Source organism: Anastrepha ludens, chromosome 5, assembly GCF_028408465.1.
Source record: "Anastrepha ludens isolate Willacy chromosome 5, idAnaLude1.1, whole genome shotgun sequence".
Lineage (NCBI taxonomy): Eukaryota > Metazoa > Arthropoda > Insecta > Diptera > Tephritidae > Anastrepha > Anastrepha ludens.
Genome location: NC_071501.1, coordinates 46,722,209 through 46,747,028, shown reverse-complemented (window position 1 = coordinate 46,747,028; position 24,820 = coordinate 46,722,209). Strand labels below are relative to the sequence as shown.

The following is a 24,820-nucleotide window of genomic DNA, read 5'->3' as shown; positions in this document are numbered from 1 at the left end:
ATATCGCCTATAAGGTTTTAGCGAGCGTATTATGTGAAAGGCTGAAGCCCACCGTCAACCAACTGGTTGGACCTTAACAGTATGGTTTTAGATCTGGAAAGTCTACCATCGACCAAATATTCACAATACGCCAAATCTTGGAAAATACCCATGAAAGGAGAATGGACACACACCATCTTTTCGTCGACTTCAAAGCTGCATTCGACAGTACGGAAAGGAGTTACTTGCATGCCGCGATGTCTGAATTTGGTATCCCCACAAAACGAATACGGCTATGTAAGATGACGTTGCTCAACACCAGCAGCGCCGTCAGAATTAGGAAGGATCTTTCCGAGCCGTTTGATACCAAACGAGGTTTCAGACAGGGTGACTCGCTGTCGTGTGACTTATTCAACCTGATGTTGGAGAGGATCGTACGAGCCGCAGAAGTTAATCGCTCAGGCAGGATTTTTTATAAGAGCGTACAATTGTTGGCGGTATTGACATCATCGGCCTTAACAACCGCGCTGTTAGTTCTGCCTTCTCCAAACTGGATAAAGAGGCAAAGCGAATGGGTCTGGAGGTGAACGAGGACAAAACGAAGAACCTCCTGTCTTCAAACATACAGTCGGCGCACTCGGGTATCGACATCCACGTCACTGTTGACAGTTATAATTTTGAGGTTGTAAAAGACTTCGTATATTTAGGAGCCAGCATTAACACCGATAACAATGTCAGCCTCTTGCCAACAAGAGCTACTTTGGACTAAGTAGGCAATTAAGCGGTAAAGTCCTCTCTCGACGAACAAAACTAACACTCTACAAGGCTCTCATCATGCCCGTTCTAACGAATGGCGCAAAAGCTTGGACGATGACAACATCCGATGAAGCGGCGCTCGGAGTGTTTGAGAGAAAGATTCTGCGTAAGATTTTTGGACCTTTGCACGTTGGTAACGGCAAATATCGCAGACGATGGAATGATGAGCTCTATGAGCTTTACGACGACATAGACATAGCGCAGCGAATAAAGATCCAGCGGCTACGCTGGCTGGGTCATGTCGTCCGAATGGATACAAACGGTCCGGCTCTGAAAGTATTCGATGCGGTACCAGCTGATGGTAGCAGAGGAAGAGGAAGGCCTCCTCTGCGTTGGAAAGATCAGGTAGATGGTGTATCCAACTGGCGCCGGTTAGCACGAGAAAGGCACGACTGGCGTGCATTGTTAAACTCGGCCAAAATCGCGTAAGCGGTTATAGCGACAATTAAGAATAAGAAGAAAGTGGCAGAAAATTAGTCATCATATTGGGCGATGTATAATTTTGCAAATCGCATCGTACGTCATTTCTATTTGACACTTCTAAACTAGACAGCTGTGCAGACAAACAGTTCTGCGCGTGAAGGTCAAAATAAAGTTCTCCGTCTCTCAAAATCATTTTTTTATTGATTTAGTAAAAAAGCTATTCAAATACCTAATTGGTTGACTAATTTTGCACAACGTTTAATAAGTATTAGAGATAAACTACATTTTTTTTTTTAATTTTAATTATAGTACGGAATTGGTATAAGGTAAAAGAAAATCCAAAAAATGCAAGAAGAAGTTAAATTCAGATAAAGTTTTAAAGGGTATTTCAAAAGTGGCGTCTAGTGTTAGTAATGAATAATTTCTCGACGGTACCTTGGTTTTATGTATAAAATGTATAGGTGTACAATTTTACGCGATAGATCAATGCATTAAAATTATTGAAACTTCTTATGAAAATGATCGTTCTTTAAAAGCAAAATTCTTAATTTTTTGGTCGGAAATAATCGTCCGAAGGAGTCGACAATTCGAAGGTTGGTGAAAAGAGAAATAGCCGGCGAACCAAAAACTGGATAGGAGGATATTGCTGCTGTAGCGCAAAGTGTTGCTGAACAACCTTCAATTTGTTAATAACTTATTAGCCTACATAACCTTGAAGTGCTACAAGTTATCTTCCACATTGACTTTCTAGAAGCCCTATAAAATTTTGACCCCATTTGACCTCTTTCAAATTAGAAAAAATAGATTGAATGTTATTTAATGTTATTGACAATTTATTTCAAGTTCCGATTTTTTGCGTTTTAATCATATTCTTGGAAAAATTAAGGAAATTAATATTTCTGATGAAATGAAGTGGTTACGACACAATACAAGACAGAATAATGGCAGCAATATTACGCCCACACAAAATTGCTGAAGTCCAAACTGCTCACACGTAAATGTAAGCTCCGCCTCTACCAGTCAATAATACTACCGGTGCTGTCCTACGGCTGCGAGTGCTGGACATTGACAAGCAAAGACGAAAGTAGCTTAAGAGTTTTTGAACTAAAAGTACTCCGAAGGGTGTTTGACCCCATACGCTGCAACGATGGAACGTACCGAATACGCCACAACGATGAGTTGCTAAACTTATGCCAGGGAAAAATTTTTTTATCAACGAATTGTCTAATGACCCAAGCCCGAAGACGTCCAAGGTTAACCTTTCTTGACCAAGCCATTGCCGACCTGAAAAAGCTACGAGTTAGGAGCTGGAGATCTGTTGCTATGAACCGTGCAGGATTGTGGATGAAGCTAAAGCTCACCCTGAGCTGTAATCGCTACCTGATGATGATAATTAAAAAAAATAAATGAATTGTCACGTTTACATTAATTGTTGCAAAAGGGTTAATTTTAATTTGTACTAGTTAATGGGTTCCATTTCTTTTTTTTTTTTGAGATTTATTCTGACTATTGAATTGCTGACTAGTTTTGGTTTGAATATCATGATTTTCTAGCTGTAATTAATTTTGCACAGAAAAAGTAGTCATTTGACCTATAGTGAATTGTTAAGAGTCGTATTTTAAATAAAAATAGTGAAACCTGAATTAATCTAAGTTTTTACAAGTTTTATTTTAAAACAACATCTGGGCCCGTCTTTTGAAAGACTCTTAAAAATGATTTCCGTCACTCAAAATCATTTTTTTTAGTAAAAAAGCGACTCCAAAATAAAATTGAATTATTGATTTTGCACCACCTGGTGCGTATCTCTAGCGCGGTTTATTTACATGAAACATTTCGTGTACTTTTTGAGCAGAAGATACGTACGTACAAATGTATGTACACACTCATTTGGTGCTTTATAAGACTTTATGAAGAATCATAACTTTAAGTTTCAGGTTGGTTTTTATGTGGTCTTATAAATTTTAATGCCCATACCAGGCCGTTGGGCAGCAAAGTAACGCCACAGCAACAGCAGTAGCAGTTAATGCGACTCATCCATCAACGCTAATTACCCTAAATTAATTAAAGTAAATAAATTCAGCAGTCATAAAGCGTTAACAGCGCAAACAAATAAAGCAGCCGTCGGCTTAAGAATTTGTCATTTGATATTAAATACTGTAATTAAAGAGGCGGCAGGCAAGCGCGCAGTGCGCCATTTGCGATGAAAGCAACAAAAATTACAAGCGAAGATAATAGCGCAGGTTCGAAATTGGGCATAGTTGGGCGAAAAGAGTGCGCCTCCGAGGCAATATTTCAATGTACTTGGTATTACTGCTGCCGCCAGCATTTGCTACTCGACATTTATTTATTTGTCTTCTCAACGTTCGGAGAAAGCCTCTAAAACGGTTGTGTGCAAATTTTTCAAGCGCATGTCGCACGCTTCAGGATGCCAGCCATCAAACGAAAAATCAAGTGCTGGTAATGGATCTTCGTAAACATTATATTTACATACTTGTTTATGTGGCTATATATTTACAATGTATGAGCGCTTGTGTACCCAAACACATATGCAGGTGTGTACAAACCTCCGCTGTGTTTGCTCAAATGACTTGGAAAATAGGCGCGCTAATTTTTGTGTGGCTTTCTGCGGCCTTCATTCCTTATGGGCTGGCCTCGCACATCGCCGGCACACGTGATTCCGCTCAACTAGCGGGCTGTAGAACGTGACGTTGGCTTATCTAAATTTAGATGCTTTCATTGTGTACATTTATTGGTGGAATTCGCAAACAAATTGTTTAAGAGGCGACAACTGGGCAGACTGTTAATGTGCTCGCGGCACTTGTCCGAAATTTTGCGTCTCGTTGTGTTGCCTGCAGCTGATAAGCTTTTAATTCGCGCCTGGGCAATGATAGCGCTGCGAGTACCTACGCGGGCGACGCTAATTCAAGCGAGTAATAAAAAAATATTTGTTGGTTAACGCTGTTTTGGTGGCAAATTTACGCGATTGATTCAAGGTGCATATTTTTGAAAATTTAATTCTATTTATTACAAATTTTATTTTAATGCAAATTGAGGTCTAAATTGCGTGCAGCTGCCATTTACGACTTTTGAGCTGCTTAAGGGATGAGCTACTTTTGTATGTGTGTGTGAATGTACAATATATAAAAATGTTGATACATATGTATGGATATGTATTTACTCACATATGCACACATCTACATACGTAGGAAAATTTAATATTAATAGGACTATGAATAAGTTCGTGCGTTTTTTTCGAAATTTGAAACTTTATTGACGTAAAATGGTTACAAATTTAATATTCAAAATATTGTCCATCGGTTACTACTACTTTTTCCCATCTTTCTGGCAATTCACGGATTCCCTTTGTGAAAAATTCGGTCGGTTTTGCCGCAATCCACGAATCGATCCATTTTTTGACTTCATCGTAATTACGGAAGTGCTGGTCAGCCAGGCCATGTTGCATCGATCGGAAGAGATAGTAATCGGATGGCGCAAGGTCTGGACTATACGGCGGGTGGGGTAGGACATCCCATTTGAGCGTTTCTAAGTATGTTTTGACCACTTGTGCAACATGTGGCCGAGCATTGTCATGTTGCAAAATAACTTTGTCGTGTCTATCGGCGTATTGCGGCCGTTTTTCTCGCAGTGCTCGGCTCAAACGCATCAATTGTCGTCGGTAGACATCCCCCGTAATCGTTTCATTCGGTTTCAGTAGCTCATAATACACAACACCCAGCTGGTCCCACCAGATACACAGCATAACCTTCAGGCCATGAATATTCTGCGCCGACGTCGATGTTGAAGCATGGCCAGGGTATCCATACGTTGCCCGACGTTTTGGATTGTCGTAATGGACCCACTTTTCATCCCCAGTCACAATTCGATGCAAAAAACCCTTTCTTTTGTGCCGTTGAAGCAGTTGTTCGCATGCCATAAAACGGCGTTCAACGTCTCTTGGCTTCAATTCATACGGCACCCAATGGCCTACCTTTCGGATCATTCCCATGGCTTTTAAACGTTTGGAAATGGTTGATTGATCAACTCCCAAAGTTTTTGCAACCTCTTCTTGCGTTTGAGCCGGATCTTGATCGAGCAATTCCTCCAATTCGGTATCCATGAACTTTGGCGGCGCACCCTCGCGTTCTTCGTCTTCCAAGCCAAAATCACCACTTTTAAAGCGTGCAAACCACTTCTGGCACGTTCGCTCAGATAGAGCATTCTCACCATAAACTTCCACCAAGATACGATGACTTTCGGCTGCTTTTTTCTTCATATTAAAATAATGAAGAAGAATTCCCCGCAAAAACACATTATTTGGCACGAAATTCGACATTTTCAAGTGTGGTAAAAATATTGTTGTTTACGCTTCAAATAAAAAACTTATACTGACGTTTGTGCCTTACGACAGTAGCTCTCCAATGAATGTTTGGAAATGTGGATCGATGGAATAATAATCAAGTTACGCCATCTGTTGTAAAACCGCACGAACTTATTCATAGTCCTATTAAATCAAAAATGTTTACAAGGCATTCATTCAATTGGAATCTTCTGCTTTTTCAAACTATTTACTATTGAGACTTCAAAAACTATTATGTATTTCAATTTGAATAAAATAGATTTCTGCGACTAAGTGCTGTTATTCTTGACCACTCATCGTTATAGTATGTGCCCGGGTAGCTCAGTCGGTAGAGCATTGGACTTTTAATCCAAGGGTCCAGGGTTCAAGTCCCTGCTCGGGCGGCTTTCATATTTTGTTCTTTTTGTAGAGAAATTTTTTATTTTTCAGAAAGTTTTCCTTACAAATATAAAATTATACAATCACTTTGATACATAAATAATACAGTAAATGATGAGAAGCTACGTTCCGTGCGAATTATTTAGTTCGTAATAAAGCGAATTTTATAATTTTCACTTCGCACATTTTTATTCATAAATAATTAAGTTAAGGAAGGAAAACATTTTTTGATTAAAATATTTTAAAAATGGGCTACAAATTACAAAATAATTTCTTCTAAACCCGTACATACAGCTGCGGTCAAAATCTTAGTAGTGCATATACGTAAATGGAAAGGGTTATAAAAGTGTGTGTAATCGATTTTATAAAAAAATTTATTTTTGACCTCTTATAGCCCAAATGTCAAACAAAACAAATCCAAAAAAAAATCCAGCGTTTATCTTATTTCAGTAAGGTAAAATTATATTTGGAAAAAGTGCAGCGAATTTTGAGCGGTCAAAAACTTATATTAAGGGTGGTTAAGTTTCAAGGGCCGGTATTGATTTTGAATAAAATACAATTTTTTTAGGAAATTATTGTCATTTCTCTTCATTATGATAATATTGGTATGATTCAATTATGCATGGAACAAAATATTACCCAAATGGCCTCGGCGGCACACCTCCATCCGATGGTCCAAATTTTCGATGACGCTGAGGCATAATTAAGGTTATATGCCATTAATGTGCCGAATTATCTCACCCTTAACTCTAGAATTGGTGCTAGCTTACCGACGTATACCTTTCCTTTCAAATAACCCCAAAGAAAGAAGTCCAACGGTGTCAAATCAAGTGATCTTTGTGGCCAATTGACATGATTATTCGAGCCATTGATTCGTTAGCTGTGTGACAAGTGGCACCGTCCTGTTGAAACCACATATCGTCCACATCCATATCTTCCAATTCGGGCCATAGAAAGTTCGTTATCATTACACGATAGCGAACACTATTCACAGTAACTGCCTGACCGGCCTCATTTTAGAAAAAATAGGGCTCAATGATGCCGCCGGCCCATAAACCGCACCAAACAGTCACTCTTTGTAGATGTATTGGTTTTTCGGCAATCACTCTTGGATTATCATTCGCCCAAATGTGGCAATTCTGCTTATTGACGAATCCACTGAGGTGAAAATGTGCCTCATCACTGAATATGCATTTCGATTTGAACGCTCGTTTTCATAAAACGCCTGAATAACTTTAACGCGTTGCTCGATTGTGTATCTTTCCATGATTCAAATTGAATTAGTCTGAAATTGAAAAATGTCAAATGAAATGCTGGAAAGTACTTGACGTTTAGGTGTGGTTCACATTTGACATCGGCCCTTGAAATTTAACTACCATTTATATATATATTATGTCATTGGCACGGCACGTACACCCTTTCTGGGTGTTTGGCCGAGCTCCTCCTTCTATTTGTGGTGTATGTCTCGATGTTGTTCCACAAAAAGAGGGACCTACAGTTTCAAGCCGACTCCGAACGGCAGAAAAATTTGTAAGAAAAATTTTGACAAAACTGTTATAGGATGGTGATTTAATTTTTATATAGGGCTTTATTTAGTATTTAAATTAGTATTTTGTTGCATGACCCTTATTCTTTAGAATTGCAGCGCAGCACAACGGCGTTGCATTGATTCAACAAGTTTTTGGCATCTTTCAATCGAAATCGACTCCCATTCGCTCTTTACAGCTTCCCATAGTTGCGTATTAGATGTTGGCTTGCGTTGGGCTACTGCCTCCTTGACAGCAACCCACCCATTTTCAATGGGGTTTATGTCTGTCATGGGGACTACCCGGTCATGCTTCTACGTCGTTGCCTCGGCCGAATATTCACGCTGCAAAGGTTATCCTATGTATTTGGTGGGACCAAGTTGGTGTTATTTATTATGAACAGTGAAAATCAAGCGAAACCATCACTGGGGATCGGTATTGATTTCAATTGATGCGATTGTGCTGAGCACTGCGCGAGAAGCGGCCACAATACGCGGAGAGGCATGAAAAAGTTATTCTACAGCAGGAGAACGCTCGGCCTTATGTTGCCAAACCCTCTAAAACCTACCTGGAAACACTGAAAGGGGAAATCCTACTCCACACGCCAAATCCTCCAGATATTGCGCAGTCCGATTATCACCTATTCCGATCGATGGCACATGGTCTAGCTGACCAGCAGTTCCATTCATTTTAAAAGACATCAAAAAATGGCTTGATCCGTGGATAGCCTCAAAAGATGAACAGTTTTACCACAACGGTATACGAGATCTATCAGAAAGATGGAAAAACGTAGTAGCCAGCGATGGGTCTGATGACTCCCACGAGAGAGAGAGAGTCTTCTAATCCAGACGACTGATGCATAGGTGATAATATAACTTATCATAGCCGTGTAGATCCATACGATCTTGCTAACGAGTCAATGAAGCTTCCTCCTTCTGGTGAGGAGGACAATACCAGTATTGTTGGGGTTTGCCGATAGCCCATTCACACTGCACCAACTATCAATCATATCCAGAGTTTTTTGCACTTTCCTAAAGATGTACATAAGCGAAGGGCCTGTTACCAAACATTTTACCAATAATTTAACAGCTAGTTACGTGCAATTTGGTTTCGTCGATTCCATGCAGGCATTTTCGATGTTGAACGAAATGTCCAAAATGTCAATGAAATCACAGAAATGATCAAAGTTGACAGGCATATTAGTAGTCGTAGCATCGCTCAGGAGCTAAATATTGATCATAAAAAAAGGAGCTAAAGATTGACCATGGCAAACTTTGGAGGTCCAACGCAGAAAAAACGAAAACTTTTGGTGGACACGACGAACTCGATTCTCTTATACGGATGCGAAACATGGGCAGATTCGCTAAGGGTGCAATGCCGACGGAAAACTCTGCAATCTGTGCAACGCACCTGCGCTCTCAGAGTGGCTTCGTCATACAGAACAGTATTTGAAGCAGTGGTTTTAGTTATCAGTGGAACCATCCCTATAGATATTCTAGCACAAGAGCGCAAACGGAGACGGGAGGCAAAAAACACAGGGATCCCAGTGCCACGCTTCTCCGATATTAGAGTTCAAACGCTCACACTTTGGCAGGCAAGATGGAACTCTGAACGGTACGGTAGATGGACAGCGAGACTAATACCCGATCTAGAAAAAGTGGGTAGAAAGAAAGCATGGTGAGGTTCACTATTACCTCACACAGTTTTTGTCCGGACATGGGTCCTTTAACAAGTATTTGTGGCGAATGGGAAAAGTGAGCCTACCAAACTGTATATATGAAGATTCTGAATGTGATGATGCGGAGCACACCCTCTTTAAATGCGAGAGGTGGAACGTAGAGAAAACAGGAGGTGTGCAACGAGCTATTGGTGTATTTACACCTGAAGAAATTATCAAGAAAATGATGATAGACGAAGAAAAATGGAATGCCATCGCAAATTTCGTGGAGGATATTATTTGAAAAAAGAAGCGTGAAATGGAAAGTTATGCTGAAGAGCATTGAGCATAGGTTTCTCAAAACACGCGACCCTGGACGCAGGGTGAGTAACTAAGTGTCGTTCTTAGGACGCCGTCTTGGTCCTGTACCTGGAAGCAATGCGGAAGCAGTACCGGGGTAGAGGGAAAAATCCAACAGAAGAGGAGGGATATTTTTAGTGGAATCACCACACACGTAGTAGCGACGGTTACTGTATGGTGCGAAGGCATTTTTAACCCAACCTCACCGCCAAAAAACAAAACAAAAAAAAAACTAGGGTCTGTCAGACTCACGCACGGTAGAAGTGAAACTTCTAAGTTGGTTGTTCCATGCATGGGAGCCCAACAGAAAGAACGCGATAAACCAATTTACCGCGGCTGTGTATTAATTACGAGTTTAGTGAATTTTCTATTCAAACCCACACGTTAACGAGGTTATGTATTCAAAATCCCTCATTCGTGATGTATTTCATCGTACATTTATGTGATATATTTTTTGATATATTTATTTGATATATTTACTTAATATATATTTACCTTGGATTGCCATGTATTTCATCAGGCATATTGGAGACAACTATCTGTTGATGAGTCGCATCTGATGCGTAAGTTTGCGTCACATCAGTCTCACTCTGACTCATTTTGCCCGTAACTTAATTGTTCACCAACACACATTCAATTTAAGAATATCGCTACGTTCAGTGCGAATCACAGGTCAACCCAATATCCTAACCTCGCTTCACACTTACTGAACGGCTGATGCACGGCGTGGGTAGTTTGCTATAGAGCAAACGGGAGAGAAAGAAAGGCATTCGAGAGAGAAGGGGAGAGACGGCGTGTCTCGGTGGCTCCCTCACATCGTTCAGCGCTTGCGATGCGAGAGAGCGACAGAGAGAGCGAATAGGCGAGAGTGGGAAGGAGCAGCTGCTCCTTGGCCCCGCCCATTTGACGGATTTCGGTAACGCTCCGAACTTACCGTTTCACTCGCCTATTTTCAATCTGCCTTGGGGCCCCCGACGCGCCTAAAGAAGTTTCACTTCAAAAACTATAAAAAAGTTTTGAGACATTTGCGCAGAAATTTTACGCGAGCAAAATGAATTTCTTTTTCTAAAGTCTATATATTCTTCTTCAATAGTTCATGAAGATCAATACATTTTTGCTTCTAAGCATGACCCAATTTTCGAAGCACTCGACATGAGACTTTCTTGGCCGATTATCAAATTACATACGGGTAAGATGGAATGCCTATTTACCTGTAAATAACACGAATAGTGCACGCATGACAAAATATTCTGAATACGAGTAAAAATGCCAAACTTCAAAGGCATGTGCGACATATTCCCACTGGTGGTGCCATATCTCTAAACTGAAATAGCAAACTAAAATGATAATAATACTCGGTTTATATGAGCATACATACATACATACGTAGAGACTGATTATGAAATAAATTTGAGGGCTTGTATATTTGTATGATATGTCACTCGTAGGATGTGTAGGTAAATATACTCATTTGTAAATTACATTAATCAGCATCCGAGAGGCAATTGCACTGCTACTGCGACTGTAAACAAAGTCATTTAAAATTGAAATATGGGAAAGAGAGTGCTACTAAAAAATATACGTACTGTAAAAAAGCTATAAATTATGACTGCAATTATTATTATTGTTGTTTGAGGTTATCACAATGAAATAAATCAGTTTGTATTGTTGACACACGAGTTGAAAATATACAAAAATAAGTAATAACAGAAAAAAAGACGATCATAAAATTAAAACACATGCGCTAATGCGGACTTACGACCCGCCAAGTCAAATATGTACTTACGTACGTGTGGGTATATGCATGCGTTTGTTTGTGTATATGTATGTTTGTTTGTAGGTATGCACACATGTAAGTAGGCAACAAAGTGGGCATTTGAGCACCCGAGCAATATGTGGTCGGACGTTGGACCAGCGATAAGTACCCATACCAAGGCGTATACTTAATTTTCCGTTCCATAAAGACGACGGTTCGAGACAATCAGTCTGTTGAATGCGGCTCATGAGGCATAACTACTCATGTGGCTTATCGCACTGTAAATTAACTGTAAAATATTGTATATATTTTCCGCGTGGAATTTATTACACCTACACAGTCATACATACATATGTACATACCTAAATCGTACACACACATCGCCATCGCGAACGCTATGTGAACTCGTATGTTTGCGCCTGATGTTTGCTGCTTGCCCCTAGGCATGTGCACTGGCCGATGTAGGATATAGGAGGCGGGTCTTTTAGAGCGGATTAATTTTTTCGCGCGAACACACGTTGAAAAAGTGAAAATTTTAACGTAAATGCGGCTACAATCATGTCAGTGGCAAGCAGTAGCAGCTATGCATATAAAAGGGGAAAGAAAAATGAATATATTTTTATGTACGTAAGAGTAAATAAAAATGCTCGTGCATAAAAAATATGTGAGTTGATTAAGAAATTTATTGCTTTACTCGTTGTTTACAACTGTCACACATCAACGTCGTTGACACTGACAGCAATGGCAGCAGCAACAATGCCAACAGCGGCAGCAGCTTCGCCACAGTTGACAGAAATTGCAATGTATAAATATAAAGCAAATCTCGGAATTAACGCCTTTTGACAGCCATATGAGTGCGCAAAGTGTGCGAGTGAATGGCTGTCTGTCTGCCTGTTTGACATTTGCTTGCATTACAATAGCTTTTACGAGCATTTCAAATTTTATTGCATTCACGGCATGTAAATGAACCCTTGAGATTAGCACTAAAAATAGCCAACGTTGATGATACAAAAGCGCACGTAAGCACAAACATAATGCATATAATCGCTTTATCTGATCACCTAGGAAGTTAGTGATTGTAAAAAATTTATGTAGGTACGTTCGCAAGGTTTTAATTATCAATTGGCGAATGCCAAATGGCGGGGGTTGAAAATCTCTTTAATTTGAAGAATTAATTTGCATGCTTAAATTTGAAAAAATTACATAAATTTATGAATTTATGAAAATTGCTATATAACAGTCGCTTCGAATTTAATTAAGAATCAAAATAATGCTTTTTCCTATGGTAAATGGCATGTGAGTTGCACTCATAGCTCTAAGCCATAAAAAAAAAGAGGTTGTCTGTAAAGTCGGTTTACTGACGATAGTTTAACGTGACAACGTCATAAGAAAATATTGATGGAATGGTTGCAATTTTCAAAACAAAATTTTAATTTTATTTGTTTGATAGATATTTTGTATGGATATAGAGGAGGAGGTAAATGGAATTGCAATGGAATAGGTCAAGTTACATTTACACAAACGTGAAAAATGACGAAACATTTATCAAATTCATGAAAGATATCTTCAATTTCGATTGTGCATCAGACGTTAATAAGTCAACAACACTAAGAGGCACCATCACCGATTTGCCTTTTTCAAGACACTTTACACTCGAAACACTCCCTTTCATTTCCTACTTTTTCTATCATCGTCCCATTCTCAACAGAGAAATGGTTCATTACCATGCACACAGGAAGAAGGCATATGCAAATACAAATATGTGAATTTATATACAAATGCGCATATACATACATATACATACATATATACGCTCACTTAAATAGGAGAGAGCAAGATGTCGAACGTTGCCGTTCGTTTGCTTTGTTTGCTTTGTCGTTCGTTCCGCGCTTTCGCTTGCAGTTCATTCAAGGTAACGACAAATGAGCAAGGTAACGGCAATCAGCAAGATAACGACAAATAAGCAAGGTAACACTAATGAGCAAGGTAACGCCACATTTTTTCGTGCGTGCAGCCTGTTAAATCGAATTATAAGACGTCTCACGTCAAAAACTTTAATGAAATGTGATCGGTCACTGCAATAATTGAGAAATTTGTATTGAAACGTTTAAACACTTACAGCCCAAAAAAGTGCAGAGTTTAAGATCGGATAAAGCTAAACTTACGTTCAGAATTTTCAAAAAATCGATTTTTTTTACATATTATTATTCTTCATAGTTTTAGGCGTATTTCTGTGGAAGTCGATTGTAAAAATTCCCCCATAGATACAAAGTTATGGTAGAAAATGTAACAGCCCGACGAGAATTTGATGCGCACAGATAACTGTCCTTCGCACTTAAAAGTTTAAACTCTCCTTTTTCTGGAAACTACTTTTTCCGGCACGGTTTGCATGATAACTCATACAGTTTTTAATATTTTTTTATGCGTTTTTTTTTAAATATTCGAAAGTGTTTTCTCTATAGTCTTTCGAGGCAGATTTTCGAAATTTTTATTAAAAAATTTTATAAACATAATTAAAGTGTGACATTTATGAGGTAAAACGCATACTTTTTTTAAAATGCCGTAAATTGCAAAATTTTTCGAAATTCAAAAATCCGGCTCGACAAACTATAACTTCTACTTTATTTTACAAGAATTTTTTTACTTTATACAGATCCATAAGCATTTGAAGGAGAAATGATGACGTGGATGAACTTTTTTTCATTGTGTCATTTTTTATATACTAATTTTTGTAAAGAAAAATTAAAAAAAAAATTTTTTATATTTATTTCTATTGTTATCCCTTCTAAAAAAAGGTTTTCGTTTAACGCATTTTTGGCGCTGCTAGACGTATGTAACCGCTTAATTACCCGCTGCAGGGATAGGAATGATATCCGAGGGGTGCCTTTTATATTTCGGGATTTGGCAACCCTGGTGTTGCAAGCTGGCAACTGACAGCTGTATCGCAAAGTTTGACATTTTTTGGCTTTTACGTACTCAGAACGTTTTGAAATACCAGCGCTATTTGTGTTGTTTACAGTAACTTAAAAGATTCATCTTGGCCCAAGAACGGAATTAAATCGTGAACATTTTCGTGCGATTATTTTTTACAAGTTTCGACGTGGATTAACTCAGCAACATTGCATGGATGAACTTAACTCATTTTTTGGCGATGAAGCTCCATCAAGGGCCAGTGTTTATCGATGGTATGGTGAATTCAATCGTGGTCGTAGTTCACTCCAAGACGAATTTCGTGAAGGTCGTCCAAAATCAGTTGTTGTTCCGAAAACCATTGACGCTGTGCGCGAACTGATATACAATACCAAGATCGTCATGTGACCTATCGTGAGATTGAGACAATCTTAGGCATTAGTGGGAGCAGCATACATTCAATATTGCATAAACATTTGACTGTCAAAAAAATTTGTTCGCGTTGGATCCCACACAATTTGTCAATCCCTCAAAAAAAGGCTCGTGTCGATTGGTCGAAGGAAATGCTCAAAAAATACGATCGCGGGGCTTCGAAACACGTCTATTACATCGTGACAGGTGATGAATCATGGATTTACGCGTATGAGCCCGAAAGTAAACAGCAGTCGACTGTATGGGTGCTTCAAGATGGGCCAAATCCAACAAAAGTTCTTTGCGCACGAAGCACTTCCAAGCAAATGGTCGCCTGTTTTTTCGGAAAAACTGGACATGTCGCAACCGTACCACTAGAACAACGCAGAACAGTAAATTGTGAGTGGTACACAACCATTTGTTTGCCAGTTGTCTTCCAAGAAATTAGGAAAACCAATCGCCAAACCCGGATCACTCTTCACTCACACATCTCACACAACCTCTCAGTTTTTCGACACCTGAAGAAGCGGTTGCGGCATTCAGAATGCATGTTTTGGAGGTACCTCATTCAGAGTGGCAAAAATGCTTCGACAATTGGTTCAAACGCATGAAAAAGTGTATAGATCTTCATGGAGAATATTTTGAAAAACAATAAAGTGATGTTCGGTGATTAAAATTTGTTTTTGTTCTCTAATCCCGACATATAAAAGGCATCCCTCGTAGGCATTATATTTTTAGCTCCAACATCATTTTATTGAAAGCCTTCGAAAAACCTTTACTAAATCGGCTTAGCCTTATAATTGCACAAGGCAATCATATCCCTACACCTCAGTTTGGATTCAGGAAATATCATTCCACCATCGAGCAAGTCAACTCTGTAGAGAAGTATTGGAAAATAGAGAATACTGTATTGCCGTCTTCCTAGACATTGCACAAGCATTTAACAAGGTATGGCAACGTATGGCAGCTACATATGCAGATTACACTCATCATAGTCACGTAAAATCTGGGGCTCAGCTTCAAAATCAAATCTTGGCATCATACAGAGGTTCCAGTCAAAAATGCCGCGCATGTGTGCTAACGCGACATGGTTGGCCTGTATCTATATAATTTATCGTGATCTTGGAGTGCTTTCGGTACTTGAAGAAATTGGCAACATCAGCATAAGATATAACAACCGATTTGCTAGCCATCGAAATCCTCGAGCGTCAAATATATCACACCAAACCAACGTCCCAAGCAGAATTACAGCTCTTTGCCTACTGATCTGCCCCAAAGAATCAAAGTGTGGACTTTAAATATTGGACTCTGTTGGGAGTTCTGATGTAAATTAAATGTAATACTGAATGTTAGGTATAAGAAATAGGATTTAGTAAATGGAGTTAAAAAAACACATCATTTTACGAAATATATATTAAAACTTTTTATATATATTAGTAGTTATTGTTTTAAGTAGAAGTGCATCTCTATACGTATTGTTAATTTTCATTACACAGGATGTTGAATAAATTCCAAGTTCGTTACAAAACAAATATAAAAAGTGCGAAGGAATGAGTCACTTACAACACGATTCAAAATGAAAGTGTGTTTTGTTAACTTTCGAGAATAAAGTTCCACTGATAATTAATGAAAGACTGCTATTTAATCAAAGGTTTGATAATATGCATATAAGTTTTTACCTCAGCCTGAACCACTGTGCAACCTTTTAATTGTATCCGGGGGTTTTTTAACTGCATGAGAACTATCAATATCGATATCGATAATTATGGTTTGATAGTTGAGAATGGCAAACTGTGTTGGCATTTCTGTTCGGTAAGGTTTGGCAGGCCACAATACAGGTCCGCAAAAGCTGTAACCATTAAAAATTTTTGCAGAGGCGGGACGGGTACAAACTAGAAAATTATAGTGACACTTAGCGCAAATCTCGCTAAAAATTTGTTAGCTGGTGCTATGGGCAGTAAATTGTACATATGTACGTACGCACACATATGGCCATTAAAATAAGTACCCCCATGTTCGTATGGAAAATGTAAGTTTTTGAAATTAGTAATAACAGAACAAATAAAAATAACAATTTAAGGATCTTTTAAAATTTAAACTAGTGGCAATAGGAACGAAAGGAAATGTTGATATTGTCATTAAAAACAGTGCGAAATATGAATAGATGCGACACCAAAAAACTTAATGATTTTATTAAAAAAACTGTTTAAATTTGATCGATTTTGTATAGAACTGAAAATCCCATGGCAGGTCTCTTTGTGGGGATAGAATACCATAGTTGCTTAATTTTTTGCCTTAAATCCTTTTTATTTTTTAATGTTTCCGTCTCGATTTGCTTCTTTAAATCTAATCGATGATTTTCAATGGGGTTTAGATCGGGGGACTGGCTTGGGCAATCCATAACTTTAGCATTTTTTTGTGAATTCTATTAATGTATTAACATTGAAGAGTGTTTTGGGTCATCACATTGCATAAAAAGTTACCGAAGTGCCATATTCTCCTCAGCAATTGATAGCATCACTTCTTGAAGAATATATTGTAGTTGTAAATAAGTTTATCCACTTTATTGGTTATGAGGTCCTACTTCATAGCAAAATAAGCATCCCCAAGTCATTATCTTGCCGCCAACGTGCTTGATTGTGTTTTTTTTTTCTGAACCGCGGTGCTAACTCTCAGGATGACTGACATTTCCCTCAGCATCATTTCGAAACACGATTTTTTTTGCTCCAAATTATGTTACACCATTTCCTCATACCCTCTGGTCCACACCATGACTTGTGCTCTTGAGCAAAACTTTTCCTCTTCCTTAAATTTGCTTGTTTCAACAGAGGAACTTTACGAGCTACTCTACCTAGTAGGTTCATGTCGTACAATAGACGCCGTACAGTTCTCGCTGATACTACGTTGTTGATTTCAGCTCTAATGGCCTTTGATGACTTAAAGGAGATCCTCTTGGCAAGAGTCACAACTAAATTATCAGTACTGAAAGTCATTTTCTTTGCCACCACGTCGTTCTGTACATTTCTTGGGCTTAAGGGCATTTACAACAAAATATTTGGACGGTCCAGGTGGCAACGTTAGATTTGCACGATTTCTTTTTGTTTTCGAAGACCGCTCCTCAATTGTACAATGCTGCGCACGACGCTTCTGTGAAAGAAATTCATATTAGTTGTTAGTTACATTCAATATTTTTCACTTAACTAGTTCAAAGGCAAGAGTTATCCCCAAAGTAACTATTTTGGTGATTCGGCGAAATTACACTTTATGAAAATATGTATATTCAGTAATAGCTTTCGTTGAGGACATGAGACATGTACTTGGTTTGATGCGTGGTACTCACCATCCTACTCACGCCAGGTAGGCTTGTACGAGTAATCGGCAGCCAAAAGGGCAACGGGACACTCTCTTATGAGCGCTGTTAGGCATCGGCTAAAACGAAGCATTAAAAAGAGCATAAAAGTTAATTTTGTGCACAAACCCCAAAAGCGAAAAATTAAGCAAAGTAATAAAATTAACAATAAAAGAAACTATATTGCATATATAGAATTATTAAGTTTACTCGGATATTTACTAAGTTAATGGGTTAGGGGTGGTCAAAATTTTAATTTTTCCTAAAGTATAATATCGTAAAAATATTGTGTGAAAATTTGACGTGCATCCGACCAATACTTTGCGAGTTATTCAACAATTAACAAAGGGCGCTCCAGAGCGTTCGATAGCAAAACTTTAAATGCGTTTTTCTCAAAACTATGTTTTTTGAAAAGGTGATCACTGTAACTTAAAAACCGATTGGTAGTTTTCAATAAAATGTAAACTGCTTTTGAAAAACTCATTCCTGAAGGAAGATTTTTTTTTCAAAATTTCGACACAATTAATTGTTGGTTTTTTCCTCGAAAATCTGAAAAACATTTCATCACAAGATTTTCTATTAATAAAACTAATTTCTCTTGCCCGATTGATTTTAGATGAATCTCCAAGGACTTGTGATGATCACCGCAAGGGACTTCTGGAGAAACGGGCTCCTCACAAACAGCGATAACTTTTACAATTTTTTTTTTTTTTTTTTTGAACTTTTGCTCAAGACAAATCGAAATATGTGTTTTTTTTTTGTAAAATAAAGCAATTGACCAGCAAAACAAGATTATTGAAAATCATCATTTTTTCGGGCCTCTGACTACCCCTAACCCTTTAATACAGTACAATAATTTAAAAATGTTTAAATTGCCAAAGTTTACAATACTAATTGTGTTAAAATCAAATGATAAGCTGTTTACAATTTTTCTGAATGCTGTAAGGGTCTCGATTGATAAAGGTAGCGTACCTATTTTAATGACCATATGTGTACATAAGCACAGGCATTATTAAGCAGATAATTGCAAGCAAGTAATGCCAACATTCGTTTTTAACCTGTTGGTAAGTATTTTTTTGTAACCAATTTTTAATTTTATTCCTTTTTTTGTATGTGTCTGCTTTCATTGCCACTTTGTTTACGTGTAATACCTTTTGACCTTCCAACCTGCATTTGCTCATCTTTGTGGCATTTTGTGCGACTTACATGTTGTACTGAGCCATATTATGCTGTCAAGTTAAACATGCCCACTGACAGATACGAAAAGAAAAGCAAAAATGAAAATAATAAAAGGAGGCAAAAAGTGAGCAAATATGATACTAGCCGGCTCAACTGTCCATGTTTCGAGTTGTTGCTGCTGCTCAAAGTACGTACAAGTATATAATAACGGATTCAGCTTGACTGCTGCTTATTTGTGCTTTTGTTGTTGTTGTTGGTATAGTAGTAGTTGTTGTATGTCATGCCCCTTTTCCAAGTTGCCAATTACACTCTTTGACACCAGCAACAGCAGCTGTCAGTTGCCACTTGCCACTTGCCGCACATAAGCGCAACAACAACAACAGCAACAACATATAGAGCAGCAGTACTGTGTCAACGGGTGGCAAAATCGCCAGCTCTTTGCTGGTGGCATTTTTGCTGATGTAGCTGTTCCTGCTGGTAGCAAAAGTGGATAACAGCAGCGTTGTTGCTTGTTTGTTGTTGTTGTGTGTGTACGCTCTGCATTTTGATGTTAACAAATAATGACATGGCAATTTGCAGATTTCATAGAATTTCCAATACACTTACGCAAACCAAATGTTTGTAAGCGCTGGGTTGCACTTCAAACACCCCTAAAACGTGATACAAATTCCTCCTTCAGCCGGCAACCACTGAAACTTCATTAAAATGTCTGTTTTATTTTCTCATATTTTCATTTGGTTAAGTTGGCTAAGCACAGCCGGGGGGAGGGCTGGAGTGCGTCGTGTCAATAGCATTTCTCATTCTTTATACAAATACTGTTGTTTTTGTCGCAACTGGTGGTATTAAATTTGTCAGCAGCATATCAGGCAACTGGCTGTTGCTTGTCTTGACAGGTCAATCGGAAGTGCATTTCAGGTACAAACATCCGAAGGATAAAATGCTGCCACAGCTACTGCGTAACATTTGCGTCGATAATGGGGGAGCTTTTTTTTGTTTGTAGGAACGCTCAAACTTGGCGGCAAATAACTCAAGAGGAAATTAGGTTAGAGCATTAAACAAAATTCTTTATATAGAAGAAGAATTCCCAACGGTGGCATCCGTTAATAAATTTAAGTGTGACCTGGTTCGCCCTCTCGACCTCAGTAAAACATTTAGTATACTTTATTGCATTAGCTGTGGAACTGAGCGTCAAATACAAATAAATGCCTGAATTATCTTGATATAATCTTTGATTGGATCGGAAGCCAACTATGGACATGGAACAATAAATGTTAGAAAAGTGTCGTGCTAGGTCATTTCATGACCTAAAAGTGAAGCAATTTCCACAGTAACCCATCTTCCATTTAAATGAAATTTCGACTTCCGCTCGTCCATTCCCCTAAGCGACCTCAGACTCGAATTAGAATTGAGATAGACTGTTTAGATGTTTAATATGGAAAAAATCTGTTAGCAGCCATGCCCTACATCCACTTATCAATTGCGGACAAGTATATATTTTAGTAACCCAAAAACAAAATTACAAATCTTGGTGTATTGGGCAGCCAAATGAAAAGTTTACAATGTTTTGTGGGTTTTAGAAAGCACAGCCTACGACATTTATTTATTTTTTTATTCAATTTTTAATAGTCTTGAAAAGCAGTATTTCATTCAGACTATGAAAAACGGATTAAGGTGTTAGCGGTGGTCAGAAGCCCGAAAAAATGATGATTTTGAATAATTTTTTTTTTTCTAGTCAATTGATTTATTTAAAAAAAAAAACACACACACATTGCATTAATACATCATGTTTCGACTTGACTTAAGCAAATTAAAAAAACAAATTAATAATTCTAAAAGCTATCGCTGTTTGTATGGAGCCCGTTTCTCCAGAAGTCCCTTGCGGTGATCATCACAAGTCCTTGCAGATTCATCTAAAATCAATCAGACAAAAGAAATTAGTTTTAATAATAAATAATCTTGTGCCTAATCGAAGCTTTTCTTTCAAAACTAGCAATATGGCGGCTGACAATTAATTGTTTAAGAAAAATCGAAATTTTTGAAAAAAGAGGTTGTCTGTAAAGTCGGTTTACTGACGATAGTTTAACGTGACAACGTCATAAGAAAATATTGATGGAATGGTTGCAATTTTCAAAACAAAATTTTAATTTTATTTGTTTGATAGATATTTTGTATGGATATAGAGGAGGAGGTAAATGGAATTGCAATGGAATAGGTCAAGTTACATTTACACAAACGTGAAAAATGCCGAAACATTTATCAAATTCATGGAAGATATCTTCAATTTCGATTGTGCATCCGACGTTAATAAGTCAACAACACTAAGAGGCAACATTATCGATTTGCCTTTTTCAAGACACATTACACTCGAAACACTCCCTTTCATTTCCTACTTTTCCTATCATCGTCCTATTCTCAACATATGTAGGTATTATATATTAGACTATGGAAATTGCACCAAAGTAAATATTTAATATATTCTATTTTTAGCCGGCGGATTTTCAATAATGCTGCATCCTAGAATTTGTAATGCACTTCTAAAATTTTCAATATGGATCAACACCATCAAGAACCAGACAACACTTTCTGCAGGTTTTTGATGAACTGAATGCGAATCTGAACGAGAATAGCCATAGTACGTCACATTTTGGAGATAGTACGGCTTAAAAGTGCAAAAAAATATTAGCCTTTATTAGTTTATGTAACATTTTAGACGTTTTAAATGTCGTAAGGGTATATCAAAAGTGGCATAAAATTAATCATCCCATTTTGTTTTGAAATAACTTTTTTAATCGAAATCGATAAATCAAAAAATTGATAATTTTTCTTTTACCCTTGTTGTTGTTGTTGTAGTGGTTGAGTATTCCTGCTGAAATATTCCTAATTAGCGACTAGCACCGTTTTACTACCACTGTTCTCTTGTGATGGCGTATTGTTTTTTAAGTCAGATCCATTTTGTTAAAGCAAACTTTTCATCTCTACGTCTGAGACTTCATTAATTTGCTGTAATAAGGGCTTGCCGAACCTATATTATTTATTTGCTTCCACCTTCTTTCGACTAAAGCATAGTAGTGCGAAGCAATGGATGTTTTTATTGTGTTAAAAGGGGCAGCAACAGCCACCGCCTCAGTTATGTCTAGTTTTGAACCTTTTTTTGATAACTCATCTGCCATTTCATTACCCTATATGTTCCTACGACCGGGAGCCCATATCAGAGTAGTTTGAAGCCAGTGACCAAGCAGTTCTGGTTCCTAGCTACTCTTGCACCAATTTCTTTATAGTATTTTAGTGATTTGCAAGCCTCCTTGATTGCTGGTGGTTCTGTATGGAATAGTCAAGAAGTTAGATTGATTTGAATATGTTGAGCGGCTCCGAACAGAGGCCAGCTCCAACACCACAGTTCATCTTAGAACCATGTAGATTTCAACGTCGAATATACCAATCACTTTTCTTTTCCTCCATTCGGCTCTGGGTGGCAAATGTACCGTAAAGTCTTTCTTGAAGTTAAGATCGAGGACTATGTAGTCTGATCTGTTTTTGAGCAGCGAGGGTCCCTGTAGGAGGATCTTGTTGTGATCGTACGACCTTGTTTTCCAGCTTTCTATGTCTCTGAGTCTCACCGCGCTGCAAGTAGCGATTGTTTTAATGTGTAAATCTAATGGTAACAGATGAGTTAGTACATTAAGCGCTTCAGTAGGACTGGTGCTAAGCGCTCCTGTAGTTAAGATACACGCTGTTCTTTGTATCTTGTTCAGCTTGGTTTGGTTGTATTTCTTTTCTGTTGCAGGCCACTAAACTTGTGCCGCATATGTTAGTATTGGCCTTACAATGGCTGTGTAGGACCAATTGGTTGGTTTTGGTTGGAGACCCTATATTTTACCCAACATACTCTTACACATGTAAAGTGCTACATTCGCTTTCTTTGCGCTGTACTCTACGTTGGACTTCCAGCTGAGTTTGGGGTCTAGGATAATACCTAAATATTTTGCCTGTTGGGTTAGCGTAAGACTAACGCAGTTTAGTTTTTTGGGATTAAAGTTTGGTATCTTGCTTTTTTCACTGAATAGCATCAGTTCAGTTTTTCTCGGGTTTGCACTTAAACCACAGTCCGTGGCCTAATTGCTGAGTAATAACAGAGCTCCTTCCATAATCTCACTGATTGTAGTTGGAAACATTCCTGAAACCAAGGGCACTTTGTCGTCCGCGTACGCCACTACTTTAATTCTCCTTCGGTTGAATTTATTAAGGATATTTTTGACAACTAGTAACCGCAGCAGAAGGGATAAAACTCCTCCCTAAAGGGTTCCCCTGCTGACAGAGCGTTTTACCGTGCTGCTGCCTACCTCACCGGTGATTATTCTAGTTTTGAGCATGTTCTCTATCCATTCGTTGAGATCTATGTGTGCCTAACATATTAAGAGCCTCAATTATGGATCTTGTGCTAACATTGTTGAACGCTCCCTCTATTTCGAGAAAAGGGACTAATGAGTATTATTCTAAGGGTCTACTCATAATAATAAACTCTTGTGGTTCGTGTTTCTTTAGGCAGTTGTAGTGATTCACAAGTGTCAAATATGATTGACGTGTGACACCATTTGCAAAAATCTTACATCTTACGGTAGGGTGATTAATTTTGTGCCACCTTGTATTTGAATATGAATCACAAATACACTTTTCCTTTCAAATACTTTCGCCTTCATAGAGATAGTTTTATCATGGCTTCAATACCAGCACAAAACACTGCACATACACATTTAAAATTTATTCAGTCGTTTTGCTGTGATAGAAATGATTCGATGCGATCATCTTTGTGAATAGGTGTTTTTTTTCTGTTTTAGCCGTCTGTTAAATACGTTACGTTATACATTTTAATTTTATCCCAAATCAATTTTTCTCTTCGCGCAGCATTATTTAAAATCCAAAACAAAAACAACTAATACATTAAGTATGTATATGTTAATAAAATTTATATTTTTTACTTCGCTTTTGTGCCAATGAAAATGCTGCAAGCAACCTCAGGCTTTAAGCATTCAATGAAATAAACAAGTTATTGGCAACTTACTATTTGGCCCATTGCGCCAAGCGGCGAAGGCAGATATGCGTTCGTATAACTGGCTCGTTGGTCTAGGGGTATGATTTCCGCTTAGGGTGCGGGAGGTCCCGGGTTCAAATCCCGGACGAGCCCAAGAAGAATTTATTTTATATTATTTTTACACTTCATAATTTTTATTTATTCTGAAAGGTTTAAGTTATTATAAAGGTGGGCGAAGGAGCCATTTTCAAAAAGTAAGTAAAAGAGTAAAGCAAAATTACTTTCAGACAATACAAATTGAAAACTTAGTATTTTACACAACCACAATTTATCAGTAAATTTTCTTATTTTCCGGAGTGAAAAAATGTCGTTTGTGCCTATTGGAAACAACTCTCGAAGTTCATGGAAATTGTAAAAAAAAAGAATATTAAGGATATATAAAGAATAATAATAAATAATTTTTTTGATGATTTTCGCTAAGTTGTTTATTATAGTCTTGTTATTTGACATTACTTTGCCACTATATTCTATTTTTCATAAAATAAGGTATTTTTGCGCTCAAGATTTGTGGTATAAACGCCGAAGCACGCCCATTTTCATGCATTTCAACGACCCAATCACCAAAGACACGACGTTGTTGATGATCGGCCGGCTTGAGTTCTTGTGTTAACGGGACTTTATAAGTCTTAA

At 38.0% G+C, this 24,820-nt stretch overlaps 2 non-coding genes across 2 annotated transcripts; both read left to right on the top strand.

Annotated features, from left to right (window-relative positions):
• The first annotated feature begins 5,885 nt into the window (after positions 1-5,885).
• On the top strand, positions 5,886-5,958 carry Trnak-uuu (transfer RNA lysine (anticodon UUU)). Its single transcript has one exon. It is a non-coding gene; the product is annotated as a tRNA-Lys (tRNA).
• Positions 5,959-24,211: 18,253 nt separating this feature from the next.
• On the top strand, positions 24,212-24,283 carry Trnap-agg (transfer RNA proline (anticodon AGG)). The gene has a single exon. It is a non-coding gene; the product is annotated as a tRNA-Pro (tRNA).
• Positions 24,284-24,820: the final 537 nt, after the last annotated feature.